At 47.1% G+C, this 8942-nt stretch overlaps 1 long non-coding RNA gene across 1 annotated transcript in view; it reads right to left on the bottom strand.

Annotated features, from left to right (window-relative positions):
• Window positions 1–978: 978 nt before the first annotated feature.
• Window positions 979–8942, bottom strand: part of LOC127187893 (uncharacterized) — a 91134-nt gene continuing 83170 nt past the window's right edge. Inside the window, exons 3-4 of the long non-coding RNA XR_007830508.1 lie at window positions 2948–3053; window positions 979–1293 (exon numbers count right to left, since the gene is read on the bottom strand). This is a non-coding gene — a long non-coding RNA (uncharacterized LOC127187893). The remainder of the gene's footprint in view (window positions 1294–2947; window positions 3054–8942) is intronic.

Below are 8942 nucleotides of genomic sequence, written 5' to 3'. Positions count from 1 at the left end.
AAACTCCAGCAGTGTAAACAACTCAATGTCCAATGTCTGAGATTTACTCACAATTTTCTGGGTTCCTCCCAGGGTCTTGGGTCACTTTTCCAACCCCAGCCTCTGCAGCACACACAGCCAGTCTTCTAGGCTCCAGCTGGCTCCACTCCACAGCTGCTGCTGTCCTTGCTGGTCATCCAATGATACTGGCATCTCCAAAATGCTGGAGTCTCCTGCGGCCACTGGGCTGTGCTTTCACCTATCGCCTGTCATAGGCTTTCCTCATGGTGCTAAGGTTCCACTTTTCTCCATGATCCCTTTAATCCTGTGACTGCCACTGCCACTGAGGCTGCCCCTTCACCAACGTCCTCTCCTGGCCTCTCACAGTGCCAAGCCTCAGGTACCCTCCATGTCTCCTTCATGCATTCAAATCCACCTGGGAGACTCTTACACGTTACCAAGTTTGTCTGCCCGCACAAGATGCAACCTTGGCCACTTCTAAACAAAGCATGCATGTGCTGACCCTGAGGAAACACTTCCCAGAAGAGTTCACCTCAAAGATGTTGGTAGCGTCTTAATCACAGCTGATTCCTTAGTCCCAGCTGACCAGCATCCATCGTCAAAGCAAAGCTTCACTTCAGTGGTTCTGGTCTTAATCTCAGCTATTTCTTCAGCTCCAGCTGACCAGACACCATAGGTTCTTCATGCAAATGGTCCCCAGTAGAGTCTTGTTGTGAAACTTCACAAGGCAGGCCTCCATCGTCTACACTGCTCTCAGCATTCTTACCTTCAAAGCGTCAACTGAACAGCCCGCTGAGCTCTCAATAGTCAATACCTTTTCTAGCCCAAAGTCCCAAAGTCCTTCCACGATCCTCCCCAAAACATGACCAGGTCTGTCACAGGAATCCCCCCTGCCCCACCCCATCCTGATACCAATTTCTGTCTTAAAGTTACTGTTCCTATGATGAAGCACAATGACAAAAAGAAAGTTAAGGGGGTGAGGGCTTATTTGGTTTACAATTCCACATCCATAGTCTACCACTGAAGGAAATTAGGGTAGGCACTGCAGCAGGCCATGAACCCGGAGGCAGAGACCAGGGAAGGTTGCTACTTCTTGGTTTTCTTCTCATGGTTTGCTTAGCCTACTTATAGAGCCCAGGACCACCAGCCCAGGGGTGCCACCACCCACAATGGGCTGGGTCCTCCCTCATCAATCACTAATTAAGAAAATGTCCCACAGGCTTGCCTACAGCTGATCTGATGGAGGCATTTCATTTTCTCAGGCGCGTTTCCCTCTTATCAGTTGACTCTAGCCTGTGTCGAGTTGACGTAAAATTAGCCAAAACATTCTCTCTTAACTGTAACTTGAGAGCCTGGCTCTTCTTATTTTTAACTTTGTTTTGATCAGAGATAAAATATTTTATTCAAAAAGACATTGTTGTTTAGAGAATAATCTGCCTAAAATGTAGCAGGTTTGTTTTTTTTTTTTTTTTAAGGTGGGAAGAGTGTGGGCTTGTGGCATCCAATAAAGCAGTGAAAGGCTCCTGTCCATCTGGCCAGGAGTTGGGCTATGCTGGTATGCACTACAAGCAATGGGATCAGAAGCTTCAGAGCCATGGACCAGGGCCTCTCTCTATGTCTCTCTGTGTCCCATAAGTCTCCCAGCCTAACCTGCTATCACTCCCTGGTGCACCACGGTGTAGTGGAAGCGTGAGCAGCTGCCTGCCCTCTGCTGCCAGCCTGTGCAGGGTGTCTGTGCTTCCCCGTGTAGTATTGTCCATCTCCTACCCCTCCTCCCTTTGGAGACTGCAATGGTAACATCTGCAGGCTGAGGGCCATGTCTCTTCGTGTGGCCCTTCCTCCCCAGACTTGCCACCACGACCAAACCTAAAGGACTCTGGTCATGCTGAACTAGTGCTCATGTTAATAACCACATAGTATCTTGTTGCTCCAGCCAAGACACTTCTCCCAGTCACCCTGCAAGGGGGTAGAGGTAAGGATTCTGATGTGTGAATTTAGGAAAACACATTTCAGGTATGATATGGTCTGACTGGTGCCTGGACCTCCCCAGCCATCTCTATCTGCTCATAGTCTACCCTGAGCCAAGCAAGCTGAACACTGTTGTCTGCAGTCCCACAATTCCCCATAAGTCCTTTACTGCTATTTCTTTATCCATGTAGGAAATGACCTCCTCACAACTAAGAATGAGACCTAAGACCATCCCTCTTCAGCATTTCCTGGTACCCAGTCTCCCTCCTCATCTCTCACCTCATTACCCTGGATGACCCTGCACTTGGAGACTTCTAGGTTGGGCTTCCCCCATCCCACTGGCCAATTCATCTCACTTTGCCTCCTTTCTGACTGGTACCCAACAATGTGGATAACAGAAGGAATGGAACACCTTCACATAAAGCCCCCCCCCCCTCACGAAACCCCTACTCATGGAGAAAGGCTCCAATTCCTCCACCAGATGCTGATGAGCAGGTGGACAGGAAGTTATTCTGAGGACCGGACACTGATTCTGCAGCGTTCACAATGCTGCTCAACAATTTGAGGGCTATTCTTGGGAGTTATCCACCAAGGAGGGAAAAGCTGAGAGGGAGGGGCCTGGAGAGGCCCTTACTTCTTACCTTCCCACTCTTAATCTGTGTTGTGCAAACCTTCACACCAACACTGGGATTGCCTTTCAAGTCTGATGTGAAGATTATACCTGAAATCACCCTGCTGTACCAGAAAAGGCAAGATGCTAACCCTCTCCAGCCTCTTCTGTCCCCAACAGGAACATGGGCTCACTAAAGGCAGCTGTGCCTGACAGAAACTCAGTGTCTCTGCTGGTCTGTCCCCTTGAAGTTCAAGGGCCCAGACGTCCTGGGTCCCCTTGGGCTCTATCATTGGCCAAACAACTGTTTTAACTCCAAAACCCAGTAGGTTTTGCTTCAACTGCATCTCAACAGGACCAATTTTTTACCTGTTGACTGCTCAGCCCTCTTCTCTGTTCTCTTCATGCCAAAGAGCACATGATTCAAGGAACCAGCAAACATGGAGCTCATGGGTGTCTAATGGCAGACAAACCTCTGCAAGAGAAACAGGGAAATCAAAGAGAGAAATGAAAGATAACAGGGAAAAATTAGCAACAGGAGGTAGGCCGGGTGCCTGTCCAGACATAGAGATGTGGAGAAGGAGCCAAGGTGATTGGCCCTGCCATCTGGGGACATGCCTGCTAGTGTTGCTACCCTTTGAGTTGCATGGTTCTTCTCCCTTATCCCTTTTTCCCCCCTGAGGTAAGACATGTCCTCATGCAGACAAATGTTTTAATCATCTGCTGCGAGTTGGTGATGCCTTTCCCATCACCCACTGGGAATTGGTGTCACGTGACAAGCGAGTTCACACACTCCCCACTTGCCAAAAAGCACTAGAGCACAGAAATCGATTTCTGTTGACCTCAGTCTGTTTGGCTCTGGCTTCCTTCTAAATCTATCTTCTCTAGCTTTCCCTCCCTCCCTGCCTCCATCCCCAGTGGAGGGACTATGCTGTGGGGAGGTGAAATCATATGAAAAGCTAAAGCTGGAGGTGCCAGTAGCATTTAAAATATCTATAGGAAGGAGTCCACTATGCAACGCCATCAAAGAGAATATGCAGAGGAGAAGGAAAGATGCAAGCAGGACAAGGCAGGCTTATTTGAAATTCAAAAACATCAGACTTACTCTTAGCTCTGAGAACAACCCCCCTCCCCATTCATCTCTGTCATAAAGAGAGCTATTTTAGAGGTCATTGTGCGGAAGAACATTGCTTTAATCTTTCCTACACCCAAGGAAGCCATAAATATATCTTCTGTTGGGAGGGGACAAGAAAAGCAATAATGTTGTCTCTTTTCTTTGCAGAAAAAAATAAAAGAGGCAGCTTCTTATTTTTATGTAAAAGAGTTGTCAAGACACTTATATTTTTCCTAGCATTAAAAGTTATTTTTTTTATTCCATTTAATTGTTCATTGAGATTTCAAAACCAAATCTGCCTCCTTGCCAAATATCTTTGTAATATGTACATTTCCCACTGGCTTATTATAATAGGGTTTCTCATAGGATTCAGCCACCCCGGCATCTGCTTTGTTATGATATTATAACAATAATTAACATTTCGCACTTTTACTGTATAGCCAGCCTTTGATCCATATTTTAACAAAAAATGTAATAACAATGCTCTTTCACACAGCATCCTTCATCCCAGAGCCTCAGAGTCCTTGGCAGCATCATATTATAACCAGAGAGAGTTGCATTCAGTCCTGAAATCTTCCCAACACCCCATGGGGTCCAAACACAGCAGACAGCTTCCCTGGGGAAAGGAAGGAAGAAAGGTCAGTGAATTGCCAGGCAGTTGCATGAATGGCAGCAAAGCCTGGATAGAAAGGTTCCCCATTCTGGACACTTCGCTTCAGTAAAGAAAAGGGACACAAGAGGTAGTGAGCTTCCTGTGATGGGGATTTAGACAGATATCACAAGTCAAGCATCCTTCCTATAATGAGTCCTTGGGGGGAAAGCTGACTCCATGCAAGCTGCCTGTTCCACCAATGCTGCTGGTGGCCACCTACTTTCTGCTTGCTTTTTGGACCACTTCCTTAAGACAGAACCAGGTCAGAGGTTCCTAAAGCTCCAAAAAACGGTGGTCCCTCTCCCTCCCAAGGGCAGTTGACAACCACCAGGAGGCACTGTTCATACTCAGGCCAAGAGCACTCTTTCTGCCTGAAGCTTCCTCTTGTGGGCCCTAACCCATAACTGAAAGAAGGTAACCTTCCACAGTGTTAAGTTCTTTCTGAGGGTAATTCACTGTGATGACAAACCAAGAGAGGCCAGGGTTGACTCTTAAAGCCAGAAAGCATGAGTGTGACTATTACAAGAATATGGGCTGTCTATCTCAGTACCCGTCTAGCGCCTGGTAAATACAGGATGCTTTGTCTTCTCTTAGCTTCGCTCTTATTTGCAAACTCTCAGGATGATGTGAAGACGGAACCACCATGGCATACATGATGGAGCCAGCACGCTCACTACAGAGAAAAAACACTCAGAGGATACCTGATGTGAGCGCAAGCAAGGGCTGCAGTGTGAGCAGGAAGGACAGAGTGGCTCCAGTACCAAGGAAGTGCCTGAGCAGCCAAGGTGTTAAGTAGTTCCATGGTGTTCCGCGGGTATTGAGACACTGAATGTGGCAACAGCCTTATGAGGCCTTGCTAGCCAGTCAAAGAAACTGAAGCCGTGCTGTCCCATCCATTCATAGACAAAGAAACTCAAGGCTGCAGGTATAAGACTTCCTAAGGGAAGCATAAGGAAAGGGTGACATCAGTGTGGCTTTGAGTGCACCAGTGTGGCTTCGAGTGCATAGTGTCTGGTGACATGTATGCAAACTCTAAATGTTTCAGATGTGATTGGGGGGCGGGAGGGGAAGGAAAAAGAGAGGAGTAGGAATTGGAGGAATACTAGTAAGGGCAAAAGGAGAAGAGACAGGAGGAAGGGAAAGAGAGGAAATGAAAGGCACAGGAAGAGTATGGAAAATGGCATGACTACATTCTATTCACTGCCCAGTTCTCACTGTGTCTGTGTGTGGTCATAATACCAACCCCGCGACGCCTCACCATTGTCCCCTAGTACAGGAACACGTTTCCAAGCTGGCTCAGCTAAGATCCATTTCTAGAGAAGACTTAACAGCACAAAACCATCTCCTGTCCCTTCTAGTTCTTCCGTCAACAAGAGAAGGACAGAGGAAACACCTCAGTTTGTCTGAACCAATTCGAGGAGTGTCAAAGCCCATGTCCACTTCTGTCACTTCCTCCAAGGACCCCAAGCCCACACATCAGGAGAGACACTCTCTTCTCTGATCCCCGTCACCCCAACTTTCACCTCTCCTCAAACAGGGATGAACATCATCAGGACACGAGCAATTTGATTTAAAAAAACAAACAAACAAACAAACAAACAAACAAAAGTTTCAAGCCTGTCTACAAAGCAAGCATGATTTGAAAACCAATTCAGCCCTTCTCTGCACTCCACCATCTGTGTCTCAGTGGGCCTTCTTTTTAGTGGATTTTCATTTCATGTGCAAATAACAGTAGCAGGGGGCCTGACTGAGCAGACTGCCTAAGAGGGCACCTCTCACAGCAGAGCACACAGTGAAGAAAGTGCTCAGCTTGCCTCCCAGGCCTGGACACTGAGGAGAAGAAGCCAGTGTCATTGTGAACTCCCAAAGTTACTCCTCTAGTTCCATTCCTGTTGCTGCAATAAACCCCAAGGCCAAACACAACTTACAGGAGAAATGGGTTTACCTTGCTTACGTGTCAAGGTCACAGTCCATCACTGAGGGAAGTCACGGTAGAAACCCAAGCAGCAATTTGAAGCAAAAATCATGGAAGGACACTGATTGATGGCTCACTCCCAGCTTAGCTAGCTTTTTATTCCAGCCCAAGACCACCTGCCCAGAAAATGGTGCTGCCCACAGCAGGCAGAGCCTTCCCGTGTCAATACCAATCAAGATCATCCCCCCCCACACACACACACACACAAATATGCCCACAGAGCAGGCAGGTCTATGAGATCCCTCAACTGTGACACACCCCCCCACTTAGATCACTCTAGGCTGTGATGACAGGCACAACAGTTACCATGCCACACAGCCCCTGCCTGCTCTGCTCCTCAAATAAAAGTCCACAGCATTGAAACTCTCTTTGCTTGTAAATTGGGCGGGTGGGGGTGGGGGGCTCAAAGTTTTGTAAATATGTTAATTTACACCCTGGCACCAACAGGGGGAGGCTGAGCTGACTCTGTTTTCATAGCAGAAGGAATGCTTTTCATTTGCTTGCCTGCGAAGGATTCCAGCGCTGTCCCCTTGGGATAGATCTTCAGCTCTCACCCTCCTCAGCCCTCAGATGCTTTTTTTTTTTTTAACAGAAGTCTTTTAAATACCATTGTCTTTCTAGAAGAGGAGCTAATCTAATGAACAATACTTGGTCTAAAGAGCTCTACCTTAAAAGCAGTGGAAGGGGATCCAGGATTGTTTAAATAAGAACCACATGCTCTCTCGGCACAGCTATGCAGAGAAGGCCAGTCCTGGAACACATTGGTGATTAATTCAGTCAGGGGGAAATAAAACCTGCCGCATGTTGGGGTGTAGGTGGTGTCCTGGAACGTGGAGTCCCGAGCTTCCTGTGTTTGCTGCTCAGATCCTCACCCAACTCCTTCAGAAAGGTGTGAAGATTCCATCCCCCAGACATACCAGTGAGGCTGGCTACATATGCAGCTGGCAATGCCTTCCCCAGAGCCTTCCAGGGATGAGCCCTGTCTTCCTGGCTGGAGAAGAGACCTGAATGCATCCAGAGAGTACTCAAAACACCCACCGTGTTTCTGTGGCTGCTCAAAAGTCCTGTGGGGAACTGCAAGCACGGTCATGGTCCTCTCAACTTCCGGTGGGTGTCAGCAGGCAAGTGCTAGCCATGGGGGTGGGGGGGAGGAGCGGGGGGGGGGAATGAAATAAAAATAAATGAAAAAAGATGAAATGATAAAACCATTCAAGACCCAGGCCTCCCTGAGGATCTATAGGCAGCTGATGGTTTGCTGAGTGGACAGAGGCATTTTCCTCAGTCCTGTAGCCACTGGCACACTGTCTGTGGTCCTATAATAACCCCAAACCTGTAGCATGAGTGTGGAGCCAATTGTAAGGGGTTCATTGGGACACACACACACACACACACACACACACACACACACACACACCATGAAAATAAAATCAAAGCTAGTTGGGAAGAAGAAAGGGCCAATGGGAGTGAGAGCAGGCAACGGAAAGTGAATAGATCAAAATACATTATAAACATTTATAAAATGTTATAATAAAACCCAGTATCATGTATAATTAAGATATGCTAATGAAACACTTAGAACAAAACTTTAAAATAAAACCAAATAGCAAAATAAAAGAAGGGTGTTGCTGGCTGTTTGGGTAGGAAGTAAGCCACCTGGAGAGCCAGAATTTTCTTCCTGGCCCTGGTTCCAGTGGCTCTAAAGAAACCTCATTTGTGACTGTGACCCCAAGCCTAGGACACGGTTGTTCATGCACATACAAACTTCACTAAAATTCATGAAAAGTAAAATTTTGGGACAAGGCCTAAATTGGTTATGTAGTACAGGAAGCTGTACTTAAAATTGTTATCTGTAAGCTACAAGAGAATTTGGTGTCATTCTTGCTTCCCAGTGTCCCCTTGTGTTGTCTAGAAGAAACGTGCCACAGCCCAGTGCCTCTGCCCCAGCGAACAGCAGTTCCAGCAGGGCCCAAGTTAGCCAGAGGACACCCCATCTTCAGCATCCAGTATCTGAGTGTTATCTGAGAACTAACCTCGGTATTCTGGTCATCTACGTGGTTTAATTTGGGGATGGGCAAGCTCCTACCATACCTCCTCCTCAGCATGTGGCAGCTTCAAAAAGAACATGGAGGGGAGGGGGGAAGGAGGAAGAGGAAGAGGAGGAAACAGAGCAGAAGGAGGAGGAGGAGGACGAGGAGGAGGACGGGCAAGGAGGGCAAGGAGGAAGGACCCACCAGCTCCCCAGCATATAACCTATTAATAAGAAAAAACATGCAGCGTGAGAGAAAAGAACCTTGAGAAATTATTCTGTGGGATGGAACTGCTCCTCTGTCTGGTTCCTAACCCTGGGGAGAGCGGGGAAAGTACAGCTTCTGATTCCAGCTATAATGAACCGGTAAACGATGCAGCTTCTGGCTGTATAATAAACGGCCGCATTAATTCCTCAGCTCTGATTTTAAACCTCAACAGAGGCCCTGAAGTGACAGGATAGTTATCTCAGCAACAATTAATATTCCAAAACTGCTATTTAGAAATAGCCTTGTCGCTCACTCTGTTACCATCAGAATAAGTTTTCTCCTTGGGCATCTTTATAAATTCTTATAAAAATGTATTAAATGTGAAATAT

This window comes from Acomys russatus, chromosome 1 (genome assembly GCF_903995435.1).
Source record: "Acomys russatus chromosome 1, mAcoRus1.1, whole genome shotgun sequence".
NCBI classification, from domain to species: Eukaryota; Metazoa; Chordata; class Mammalia; order Rodentia; family Muridae; genus Acomys; species Acomys russatus.
This window is presented reverse-complemented; position numbering and strand designations above follow the sequence as displayed.